This window comes from Camelus ferus, chromosome 3 (genome assembly GCF_009834535.1).
Source record: "Camelus ferus isolate YT-003-E chromosome 3, BCGSAC_Cfer_1.0, whole genome shotgun sequence".
Taxonomy (NCBI): Eukaryota; Metazoa; Chordata; class Mammalia; order Artiodactyla; family Camelidae; genus Camelus; species Camelus ferus.
The window spans coordinates 85,364,756-85,378,408 of NC_045698.1; the positions used below are offsets into that span (position 1 = coordinate 85,364,756).

At 37.7% G+C, this 13,653-nt stretch overlaps 1 long non-coding RNA gene across 1 annotated transcript in view; it reads right to left on the reverse strand.

Annotated features, from left to right (window-relative positions):
• Positions 1-7,037: 7,037 nt before the first annotated feature.
• Positions 7,038-13,653, reverse strand: part of LOC116662681 — a 34,203-nt gene continuing 27,587 nt past the window's right edge. Inside the window, exon 3 of the long non-coding RNA XR_004318679.1 lies at positions 7,038-7,465. This is a non-coding gene — a long non-coding RNA (uncharacterized LOC116662681). The remainder of the gene's footprint in view (positions 7,466-13,653) is intronic.

The following is a 13,653-nucleotide window of genomic DNA, read 5'->3' on the forward strand; positions in this document are numbered from 1 at the left end:
TGTTCGTGGCAGAGTTATTTACAAGAGTGAACAATTTGGAAACGACCCATATGTCCATTTTTTGAGTGATAAAGTATGGTGTATCTGTACAAGGAAATACCATAAAGGCTTAAAAAACAAACCCAGAGGTATCAATCTAAATGTATCAACATAGAAGGATATTTACAATACAGGCAAAAAATAATAAGTCACTGAATATGTTTGGTGCATATGATCACATTTATGAAAAAAGCTGTTTACTTACACATACTAACAGTCTTAAAAGAGACAGAGGCAAAAAAATTATTTTGGAAAAATACGTAATTAGGTGTTAAATGTGATTGAGATTGGGATTATGGTTGCTATCAAGTTTATTGTTGCTTGCTTATATTCTCTTGTATTTTCTAATTATTTGGTAATTGATAAAGATTGCTCATATAAGGAAAATGTTGTTTTTAAGCTTAAGAATCCAAATATAAATAATTTAGGGTGATACATACATATCAACATTCCCATCCATCTGTGTGTTTAATGGGCTATCCATAATAAAAAGGAAAATAAACAGACTTTTTAGAGTTAAAATGAGTAAATGAAAAGTCATTTTGTGTTTATGACACCACAGCCTTTTTTATTCTTAATGTGATACTGTACTAAAAGTTCTCTAGAGACGTTAAAGTGTTAACGCACCTCTCTAATTACCCAATAAAAAGTAAGATGCAGCAAATAAAAACAGCCTTTCAAAATTGGATGGATGCCCTAGTAAAATCCAATTAGTGGCAGCCTTTACCAGACTTGAGACTGAGAGCTCACTGCCATTAAAGTGGTCCTTGGTCCAGATTGGAGATAATTTTTTTTAGAAATTCAGGTCTCTTCAGGATGAACACAGCTCAGTTTAGGATTCTGGGGACCTTAATGCATAACATACCTATAAAAGTATCTTTAAAACCCTCCTACACTGTTGGCAGGAATATAAATTGGTGCAGCTACTATGGAGGTTCCTTAAAAAACTAAAAATAGACTTACCATCTGATCCAGAAATCCTACTCCTGGGCATGTATCTGAAGAAGACTGTAATTTGAAAATATACATGCTCCTTAATGTTAGCAGCATTATTTATAATAGCCAAGATATGGCAACAACCTAAATGTCCATCAACAGATGACTGGATAAAAAAGTTGTGCTATATATATATGTGTGTGTGTGTGTGTGTGTGTGTGTGTATATAGTGCCATACACACACACACACACACACACACGGGATATTACTCAGCCATAAAAAAGAAGGAAATAATGCCATTTGCAGCAACATGGATGAACCTAGAGATTATCATGTTAAGTGAAATAAATCAGACAGAGAAAGACAAATATCATACGGTATTACTTATATGTGGAACCTAAAAATAAAATCATACAAATTTTATTTACAAACCAGAAACAGACCCACGGACACAGAAAACAAACTCTGGTTACCAAAGGGGAAAGTTGCGGGTAGGGATAAATTAGGAGTTTGGGATTAACAGATACACACTACTGTATATAAAATAGATAAACAACTAGAACCTACTGTATGGCACAGGGAATTACATTCAATTTCTTGTAATAAGCTGTAATGGAAAAGAATCTGAAAAAAATATTTGTATGTATATGTGTAACTGAGTCTCTTTGTTGTACAACTGAAACTAACATTGTAAATCAACTACACATCAATAAAAAAATTAAAAGAAAAAAGAAAGTGCCTTTCACTTAGAAGACTCTGAAATGAATGAATTAAAGAAAGAATAATTAAATACATAGTTACATGGCCAACAGGTCAGTCTCTGCATCAGAAATTTTTAAAAGCTGAATGTGATAAAATAGTAATAATATAAAGAATTACAATGGTAATAGTAAAAATAAAACAGTAGTTGCTATAAGGTAAGGCAAATTCATCGCTCTTAGAGGTTGCTAAAAGTGACACCAGTGAATGATATCAGAAAATGCTGTCTCAGTCAGTTTCAGCTGTTACAACAAATACCACAGACTATGTGGCTTAACCAACAAATATTCATTTCTTACAGTTCAGGAGGCCAAAAGTCTGAAATCAGGATGCTAGTATGAGTAGGTTCTTGGTAAGGGTTCTCTTTTTACATCCTCCCATGGCCTTTCCTTGGTACATGCATACAGAGAGAAAGGGAGATCTTGTGTCTCTTCCCCTTTTTGTTAGGGCATTAATCACGTCATCGGAGCTCCACCCTCATGATCTCATCTAGGCCTAATTACTTCCCCAAAGCCCCACATCCAGATCCCAGGCAATGGAGATTAGAACTACAACATATAAATTTAGGGGGCGGGGGACACAAACATTCAGTCAGTAGCAAGTGGCAACACATCTTACAGAGGCAGAAGGTCTCCCTAATCATATTATTACTGGTTACCCATGAATCGACGCCATTGTTATTATAAAGAAAAAAATGGGCTCATGAAAGTTAGGTAGTCAGCATGACTGCCCAGAAAAAAGGAGACATCAGAGAAAAAATAGCAATACTCACTCAGTATGTGCAGTGGATGGTGGAAGCTGTAGCCTACAACTGCTCTACCTAGTCCCTGTAGTAGGTGACCCTAGTTTAGAGGTCGAAAAATCAGGTCATTATAGGATGATATTATTAGGTGTTTAAACTTTACAACTGTCCCTCCTCCCCTCTCAACCATCACCACGCTTGTTCTCATTCCATGCTCACTAAATAGCTTCTGATCGTAATGTGCATTCCCACACAGATTTCCTACAGGGGAGGAATGTGCTGCTCTTGCAGGCTTGAAAAGTCCATGCAATAGCTACATTTCTCTTCTCAGCTAACTATCATTCTCATTTATACAAGCCATCTTCTGTGAGCTCATCTGGTGAGTGCTGGCTATCTCGAGATTAAACACAGTCTATGAATGCTGATCAAAAACGATAAAATCTCTGAACTTTGACTCATTAATAGAATTTGAGCCCTTGCTCACAGTCTTCCTCTTTATCCCAGGCTCTGCCATCCTCATCAGTGATTTAAACATCCACATGGATGTTCCACTGAACATTCTGGCCTCTTGGTTCCTGGACATGCACATATTCTACTAGCTTTTCCTTTGCTCCACCTCAGCCACCTGCTCCCACAGCCGTATCCTAGATCTTGTCACTACCACCTGAAGTTGTTTTACATTCCAAATCATCAAATCATATTTCTCATTCTTTGATTACAACCTTTCCTCTTTCTAGCTCGCTAGTTCACTACTCTCATGTCAACTGCTTCTTAAGTTTCTTTAAAGAATCAGCAATTCAGAGTTTTCTCACAGGCTTTTGTAGTCATTTTCTAAAGATTTTTAGTCATTTATCTCTCTTTTTTATTGCAGTAAAAAACATATAACATAAAGTTTACCATCTTCACCACTTCAAAGTGTACAGTTCAGAGGCATTAGGTACATTGCATTGTCATGAAGCCATCCATCTCCAGAATTCTTTTCATCTTGCAAAACTGAATCTCTGTACCCATTAAACACTAACTACCTGTTCCGTCCACCTCCACAACACCCAGTTCCTGGCAAACCACCATTCAACTTTCTGTCTGTCTGAATTTGATGACTTCAGGTACTTCACATAAGTGGAATCATACAGTAGTTGTCTTTTTGTGACTGGCTTATTTCACTGAGCATAATGCCCCAAGGTTCATCCATGTTGTAGCATGTGTTGGAATTTCCTTCCTTTATAGGGCTGAATAATATCCCATGGTATGTATAGACCATATCTCGTTTGTCCATTCATCTTTTGATGGACACTTGCGTTGCTTCCACCCTTTGGCTATTGTGAATGATGCTGCTATAAACATGGGTGTACTTATCTACCCTTCTTGTTGCTATCAATCTCTGAAAGACTTTAAACTTACTCGTTTACAAACCAAGCCAGTACTAAAATAATTCCTCAAATATTAGCCATTACCTTTTAGTTTGCTTTTGCTGAAAATGGTAATGATAATTCAGATGCACCTCATGACAGTGCTTTTTGACTAAGCTATTTTATACTTGTTAAATGCTATTCATTGACTGGCTGCGCTATCAATGGATATGAGTGCTCTGTAAATGCTGGCTAGCTAACATGTTTACTGAATACACAAAGGTATGTGGAGGACTTCCTTAAGAGGGTTCAGACTAACCATATGGCTTTCACATACAGTTTTTCAAAAGATTTCTAATTAATTACATGGTCAGCTCTCCTATCCTTCAGTCACATGGGACAATTTTACTTTCCTGCTCTCTATGCAGTTAGCAGAGGCCATGAGACTAGTTCTGCAAGTAGAATGGTGCATCTCTTTCAGGCTAAAGTAATGTAGATTTACTCTGGGAACAAAGCTCTCTCTTCCTCTGCTGCCTTAACTAAGGAGGCCACTTGTTCCAGATGCTACAGCTATAGAATGGTAGACCCACTAACAAATGATCACTGAGGAGCCATATGGAAAGCATTTGCCCTGGACAGAGGCCCAGAACCTCATTAGGCATTTTGTAAGCCAGAAATAAAGCACTGAGATTTGTGGGATTATTTGTTTCTGTAACATAACCTAGTCTATCCTGACTAACTCAGTAGGGAACTACTTAATCAAATCATGGGTGGTTATGAGATAGGAAGGGGACAGGGCACAGCCACTCAAGGAATGCTACAGCAATTAACATCAAAATGGTGAAAGATTCAACCCCCAGTAGGCCTTGAGGCTCAAGATGATGAGAGATTTAACTTCTAGTAGATCTTAAGCTTCATTATACGCCCACTGTAATATATTAACATGGTGAATAACATGCCCACAGGCACAATGGCAATCCCAAAGCTAGCCACAAAAGGTCAAAGAGTGGAAAATGGCCAACTTCCTGGGAATCTCAGCCCCTTCCCCTTAGACTGGTCCTTCCACTTATTAGCATACGAAGCCACCAAGCCCATAAAACCCAGCAACATGGCGCCTTGCAGCCGCTCCTCTCTCTCCCTCTTCGGAGACGGCCCACATTCTGTCTATGGAATGTGTACCTACTTTTAATCTGAGCACCCAATCCCCATACCTTGTGGCCTTTCTCTTGCCTTTCAATGTATCTCTCTGAATAAATCTACCTTCACTCAACTGTGGCTCGCTCTTAAATTCTTTCCTGCGGAAAGCCAAGGACCCACACTTGGCAGGGCAAGTCCCAGGGGCTCAAACGAGACCTGGGACACAGGCCTTCTCATGCCGCATATGTTTTCCTGCTTCAGTTATGCATCCATTAATCATGTAGCTATTTATATAAAAATGAGACTAATATGTGTTGATATAGAAAGAGCCTACAAATACATTAACTTTAAAAAGCAAGATACAGAATACAGTGTATAGCATATTACCATTTATATAAAATACATATAAACTCTTACCTATACATTAAATATCCAGATACAAAAAACTAGTAAGAGTGGTTGCCTCTGAGAAGAGGTAAGGAGGACAAATGGGGTGGGAGAGAGACATTTTTCACTGTTTAAATTTTTTTTAGTATTTAGTATTTAGTAATACTTTAAAATAATAAATGTTCATGGATTACCTGGTCATAAGTAAATAAGCATTACAAGCAATCATGAAAGTCTAAATTAGCCTAGTGGTTAGGGGATCAGAAAGAAAAGAATAAATGTGAGAAATCATGCAGAAATCAGATTGACAAGATTTGATAGCTTGTAAATATTAAGCATATGGGGAAGAAAAAAGTCAAGAGATGATCATAATGCAAGTTCCATAAGGGAAAGAATTTTTGCCTCTTTATTTTCATTGATAGTAGATGTAGACTGAGTGGCTATGTGAAGGAAAAGCCGGGCTGGGCTAACAAGATAACTCACAAATCTAAGTATCGGAATACTCATCTGAGTTCTGCTAGAGTAACTTATAAATCTAGGTTAATTAGTGTTGGTTTGCTTTTCATGTTTTTTTGCTAGCCAGCTGGGTTTTCAAAGAGATATATCTGGCTTTGGAATGTTGGTTTGCTGCCTCCCTGCCTCCACTTTTGTGATAATGATGCTGCTAAAGCTGTTCCATGCCTATTGGCCTAATACCCCAAGCTTGTACTTTACCCTCTAAAACCTCATGTGCACATCTTGGAGGTGCTCAGAGCTTCGGACCAGAAGCCCCTCTGAGCCCGCCGGCGTAATACATCCGAGTACTCCAACCCTCCGAGTGGTGCTTGTTTCTTCGCTGGCCTGTTGTTTTTGTAACAGCTATAGATGATACAAATCTCATGTTGAAAAAAGTGTTTTTGTCTTTTGCAATTTACATTATGTTTGGAAGTAGGTAATGTCTTTCATTAATAATGAAATTTCAATAAATGATTCCTTTATTTTTATTTTGACCTACTTGTTACCTTCAACTGCAGGTAACTATTTAATAAGAATATGTTAACAAAGGTATAGAAAAATGTAAGCAGTTTGAGAATTCGGCAATTTATAGAAAATAACTTTGCTTTAAGGTACAACAGCATTTATATAAAGCTGTTTCTGCATTTTGTTTAAATTCTTTTGTTTAGAAGCTTCCAAACACTAGTACTCATTTGTTTCAAGTTATTTCCTATTTTGACTAACAGAGCTAAAGTTTGATTCCTTTTTCTTCTCTTCTGATTTGTTGAAATTTTGCATTGATACACTATAAATAGCATTGCTCGCAAGAACTATAACCTTTTTTTTCTTGAGATTTTTTGAAGCTGTTTCAACCATGTAAATCCAATGCTAGTCTGTCATATGTCATAGAACAATTTCTAATCTCTCAAACATGTAGGAGGAAGGCAAATTGCTTGGTTTGAGGGGGAAACCCTTTGCATGTAAGCAGCCCAGTTCTTTCTCCAAATAAAAGTGAAAGAGGTGCAGAGAGTTCTCTTGTAACTTGATGAGGCAGAGGAGATCACCTTTCTTTTTCACAGGCAAAGGTAGCCCAGTGACCCAGAAAGAGATACGGGAAGCATCCCCCAGGTGCAGAGTTCTGCAGCCCAGCAATGGTGCTATGGGCGTGGGTGCCAGTGAAAGCATACCTGGTTCTAGGGATGAATAGGTTTGATAATCACCGATGCCACGGCAGAAATCAAGCGGCTTTCACATGCTAAGCGGCTACCTGTAACTCAGCCTCCTTTCTCTGACCCAGAAGATTTCTGACTAATGCCTGGTCCTACATGGCCTCAACATTTTCTGGGCTGTTCACATACCACACAGCTGTACTTTGGCATCTTGTGTGAACTCTGTGCAGATAGCTTTTTCCCTGACACTTCTACTTTCAGATGTATTCCTGCTTTCCCAGCGTCTGACCTCATTCAGAACTTTTTCCTTGTTGTTGGCATCTATCCTCCATCATGATTTATACTCACCTCATTGATTATGCTGCTTCTGGCTGCTGAGGGAAAACACTTCACCTTGACCTGTCTGTCCTTCACCTCCTCTCAGGCTTCTGCAGGCAGCACCTTGCTGTGTATCTGATCCCTCAAATGGAACCTAGACAAGCAAATAGGAGATTTCAGGAGACATAACCAAAAAATTACATAATTAATCACCTCTATTATCATAAGGAAATACGACAGTCAACTTGTCATTGAATTTGTCAGCGTTAAATTATAATTCTATCCCTAAAAGTTAAATAATTTCAACAAATTGTGAGGGGTGATCAAAATTCTTTTGCAATACTTGAATTATGTTGTCTTAAAACAAGGCTTTCAAAGAATTGCTTCAGACAATTGCTTTCATAGAATCATATATTATATATAATATATATGTATATATTATATATATATATATATATTTATTTATTTATTTATTTTTTTTGGTGAGGGGAGGTAATTAGGTTTATTTGTTTGTTTGTTTATTCTTGGAGGAGGTACTGGGGATTGAACCCAGGACCTCATACATGCTAAAGCATGTGCTCTACCACTTGAGCTATACCCTCCCCGCCCCTTAGATTTTTTAAAATAGATCTATTTATTTTAATTGTGGGTTGACTTAATTATTTTTATAAATATATCACATACTAATTACAGTGATATAAGATAGTTGATTTTTTATTGACTTTTTGTGGGGGTTGAAGAGGGGTCCTAGCTTCTCGGTCCCCTTTTTATTTGGGCAGAATCCCTGATTTGCAATCTCTTCTGTTACAAAAGCCACAAAAATCAAATATTCTATCTTCATGCTCCTGGAGGCTTACACTGAGGCATGTGACCAAGTCCCTGTTCATCAGAAAATTTTCTTGAGAAATGTGGGGACATCTGAAAATCACTCATGGTGATTTATCTAAGGGACTGATTGTAAGAGAGGAAAGCATTTTCCTCATGCACCATCCTCATTTAAACTCATTTCTCCAGACTTGTGAAGAGAGTCAAGTTTTAGAATGCTTTGGTGGGGATTATTAGGGTGTACCCAGAAGGAAAAGTCCAATACAAAAGAAGGTCTGCATGACTAGAACACATCCCATATACCTCTTGTGTGCATCTAAACAGCTCTTTATCCTCTTGTATGGTAGCAATTACATTTATTTTTGATAGATTCAATTCCCCTAAACCATCACTGTAACCAGGCATGTCACTAGTCTATGTGATGCCTCTGCATAAATTAGGAAAAGATACTCCTTCTTCAAGACACTTTATTGACATCTGTCAGAAAATTGTTACATTTATTTTATTAGAACAATACACTTTAATACCTTAAGTCCCTCAAACTGACATAATTTATATACAAGATTCCATATGATTAACAACATATCCTATATGTTGCAGACACAACTATAATCCCCTCCTTAGCCTGTTTTCCAATGGCACGAGGATCCCCAAATGTCTAGGTGGAGGTTGTTGCCTCCAATTCAGTGAAACCATAATTGTTTACGTGGTAAAAGAAATCTTTGAGTACTAAGAATTCTAAGTCAGCAGAGCCCCAAGGAGGAAGGACAAGTAGGTCATTAGGTTTAATAGTGAGAGGTGCCATTCCCAGTTCCACCCATTGGTTCTTAGACCCATATACTATTACTGTCATGGAAAAACACCAAATATTTGTCTCTGCTTCAGAGCACCTACTGCACCTACAGAATAGCACTCCAGACAGGCAAGATATTGTTCCCTAAAGCCACAAAACTGCATACTTTGTGGACCTTCTGCTATTCTGTAAAGTAAACTGCTTTCAAGTGATGGCATATTAGAGATCTGCTATCCCATGGGCATTGGTACATTGCCTTATTTCCTTAAAAAGTAAACTTATTAAAAGTAACATTTTAAAAGAGAAGTTTCCAATGAATAAAGTGTTCATTAAATCCATAGATTGGGTTGCTTGCAAATGTATAGTAGTTGGGAAAGGCAAATTCAAACCCAAAATAAACCTCCATTCTAATGAAAACTAAAATTGCCCTTCACGAAGAAATGTACTCTACCTGACACCTGTCTGTTCCCCCAGGAGCTGGGTACTGCGTGGCAGGCTCATGCCTAGTTACTGCACATGTCAAGTTGGACATTCAGCGGTGGCAGTAGCCAGGCCAGCCTTGGTGAGGGCAAGTCCTTGTAATTGAGCCCATGCATAGATTCTATTTGTCTCACTTTGCCACTTTATGTGCTCATCAAGCACACCAGGGAGGGTCCAGTTTTATTGCAAATACCTCATTTATGATGATAAGTTCATGAATGGAGTCCTAAGGGCAGGTGTTCAATCTCTATTAGGCCCCAATAGCTGTTTCTCAAAAGGAGAATTATTATTTGGCCAAAAGGATGTGTTTATGTTCAAACACCCTACAGGTATCTGCTGTGATTTGTGCATTGAAATTATCATAGAGTCTAGAGAGAATTTCAATCTGCTACAGAAACTTTGGGCCCTGTTGGATTCACTAGGTCATAAAGGCCAAGTAGCAGAGTTGCCTGCAGTAAAGTATGAACTGTCTAGATTTCTCAGGTCCCAAGTCCCACTCAAAGTTTGCAGTTCTGAACCAGAAAAGCACTCCTATATTGTATGTTGCTTCCCAAATCCAATGTGGCCTATCAAGTGTTATGCCTCTCTCTTTAGTTGTATTAGATGCAAAGTGTATTAGCTTGTTCTTCATGTTGACAAAGATAGTCCTATGTGCTTCAGACAAGTGAGAAGCCCTTCTAAAGTCACTGCTATCTTCTATTCTGGGAATTTTCAGCATGAAACAATAACGTATTAGGCTAGCATGACGCCCTACAAAATGGCGAGACAATCAAGTCCCCTATTGTACAAATTGTGGCACAGAGTTCAAGACTGCTATAACCCTGAGACAAGATAAGTATACTACCACTCCTGCCAAGTGAACATAAGCTTCTGAGATTCTCTGCTTATTGAAAAAGCATTTGTCAAATCAATAGATGCAAACTAAAAACTGCTTTTATTTGCTCCAGTAAAGAAACTATTTCTGGATAGGCCACTATGATTTGAAAAACAGATTAATGATAATCAACTAGATGAGAATGGTTTTGAAATATTTTGGAGTCCTAGGTGATTTCTCTGTAGGTCAAACAAGCTACTTCTGAATCTTTTAAGTCTTTGAAGATACCATTTAAGTTTATATCTCTGCCTCCACCTCTCCCACAGCCTCCTCCCAAGGATATGATATGGCTTTTGATTTACTTTCTGACAGAGGAAGGAGGTTCTAAGAGTTTTCTTTGGTTCTTCCCACCATAAGAGCTAGAGTGACCATTTCATTTATTATCAAAACTGGGATACTTTTGATAGTAAAAAGGAGTACTATTAATAATTATGTTGGAAAAACAGATACAAACTGGTACTTCAGGGACCAGGAGTTCAGTGTGGGGATTTGGCATTTGCTAAGGTTATCTATACTGAGACCAGGAAAATAACCATCAGATAAGTTCAGGAACTCACTGGGCCTCCATGGGGTGGATTTGGTTCACAACTATATTCATTACCTGAACTCGTTTAGCTTCCATTCTAACTAGTGATCCACACTGATAGTCAACCCCCATTTCCTGGAGTTAGTGTTAGCTTGGAGTCAATGTTCTTTTATCCTGGAAAGGTCTGGGTATTTCCCTTTCCTCAGTGCACAGTTGCTCTGGTAAGTGAATAGTTTCCTTTAGGGAAAGCTAGAAAGAAAATCATAGAACATAACTTGTGGAGTATTACAAAGTCCTTTCTTAAATGCATCCTGAATTATCTCAGAGCTCTAGGGATGTGTGTGATGGACTCAGGTATGAGAATTAGGTGAAGAGCTATGACTCTATTGTGGTAGTTGATGTCAGGGCCTCTCCAAGTCTAGAAGGGTGTCGTTGTTATTATAAAATCAAGCAAGACCTCTGGTGCCAGTTCTCTAGGGACTCTAATTATAAGCCTGGAAACAATCAGGGTGGGTGGAGGTCGGGCACATGGACTCCGATTTCCCTTGTTTGATTACTTCCTCAGGTAAGACTACTACTGGGTCTTCAAGCAAGTTACAGCCTTATCCCAAAAGGGAGAAGAGACTACCCTTGGAGACACTGTATTCCTTCCAAATTTCCCTACTTCTATTCTCATAGATGACTTCTTTTTCTATAACTACTCTAAGTTCCACGTGAAAGACTGGAAAAAGCTGTGGATTCAATTCACATTATTTAACAATCCACTGGATCAAATTGTGAGTTTTATTTTGGCCATTTTAGTTCAGCAACTTCAAGAGATAAAACTTTGATGTGTTTATTTGCTTTTTTTTTTTTTTAAAGCTATAGAAATCAGTTACCGTTTATGAACTTCAACTGTCTGGAACCACCAAAAGCAACTACACTATCCAACTATTCTTGATCTTCTCATTCTAGGTTGAACACAGGATTTATTGTCCACACCAGGACACTTTGGAGAGTATAAGGGGATGCTATGCTAATGAAAATTATGCTGGGACAATAGGCATAAAATTTAAGAGAAACTGAACAGAAAATCATTCTAGTCATGTTCTTCAGATTATCTTATGTCACTGCCTTGAGGTTGCCCAAAGTCCATTCTTCAGTGGATATTTCATTCTAGGTGATAATTTGATTGAATTTGAATGAATAGGCTGGCAGGGTACCATGCCTTAATATTAGCTTAATTTTATTGTCTTTAAGTTCTAGCATACCAGATAACCAATCCCAGATTCTTTGCATTTCCATCAGGGTCCTTTCTCAAAGTTTCCCTGTACTCACTCATCTTACCAACTTATCAGTCAGAGTTCTTAGTTTCAATTGATAACTGACAGAGAATGTTGAGTCATCTAGATTCCTAGCAGGTAACTGTTTACTGCATAGGGATGGCATATTCTGGAGCATCTGGAAGATACGATGTATGCTTAATAGTATCTGATACCAAGCCATCACAAAGACAGCATAACAGTCCTTCTTCAGTTGTATTTTTGACATCTAATTACTATCATGTGTTCTAATGAGCTATATAGTCTATTCAAAAAAAATGTACACTAAGCATTTGCTTTCTACATTAATGAGCACATACTACTTAGTCATTAAAATGTGTGTTTCAGTCAAGGCAATGTATTTGTGCGTTTTATAGAGCTAATTGTAAAGTTTGAGCTAAGTTGTTTATCACCCAGAATAAGTGAGTGATTCCAGTGTGTATGGAAAGAGAATAAACAATGATGCCAATCGATTGGCAAACGTGGCAAAAAGTGATCATTTTCTTGCTTTGGAGAAGGGGATTAGGATCAATCCTCTGGCTCTAGGACAGAATTTCGTCTCATCAATAAATGAAGAGTTGGATTAGGTGAACTATAAAGTAATTCCCAGCTCCATTACTCTATGAGTTTATAGTATGCCAGCTTAGAAAAATACCTGAATAATTACCTATCACTCAATGTTAGAAAAGAATAGTTATTTAATATTCATTAAAATGTGTATGCTCACAAAGTGAGCTGAAGGGTGCTTTGTTTTTCCTGCTTAGAAGAGAGATCCACTGGAGGAAAAAGAGCTGTTCCACGCTCATTCCATACATCGGCAGAAGGAAATCACTCTGTCAGCAGTCTGGAAGATTCTGAGACAAGGTGCTTGGCTTTTAAAAGGATGAGCATGCTGGGATAGAGGGAAGCACCCCTAAGGACACTACAGATTTTAGTTTGGGTGTGGTGCTGTTGACTTTCTCCTATTCCACACAGATTACACCCCTTGCATGCAAAGCCTAAATTGGATGTCACGCCTTTCCCACTATGGGACTTCCTACCATTTGCAACAAGGTACACATTTCTATGTGGTTACAAGAAATTTTGCTTTGTGAAAACAAATGTGACTCCTGTCCCAAATATTGCACTCCTGAAAATTAAATGATCTTTCATAGTACTATTTTAAAAGGTCTTTTCACAGGTATTTATATGACCTGTCTTTGAACCTTTGATGACAAATAATTGTTACCTTCTTTTGGATAAAGTCTTATTAGACAGTAAGCATTCCTCAGAAAATATAATTTAATAAAGAAGCTGAAGAAAAGAAATATTTAAAAGCAGGTGTCTTACAACTGCTTTTGTGATTTAAAGACAGACACAGTTCATCTTCTAACATAATTTTTTGTTCTGTGTGTGTGACTCTAGATTTGATTAATGATGAGAAAACAATACTCTAAGATCAGGAAAGAATTTTTTTTCCTTGAAAATCATTTTTATTGAATTGCTCAAAACCACTGAAATTATACTTATCAAGTAAAACTCTGTGATTTGATGTTCCTTTATT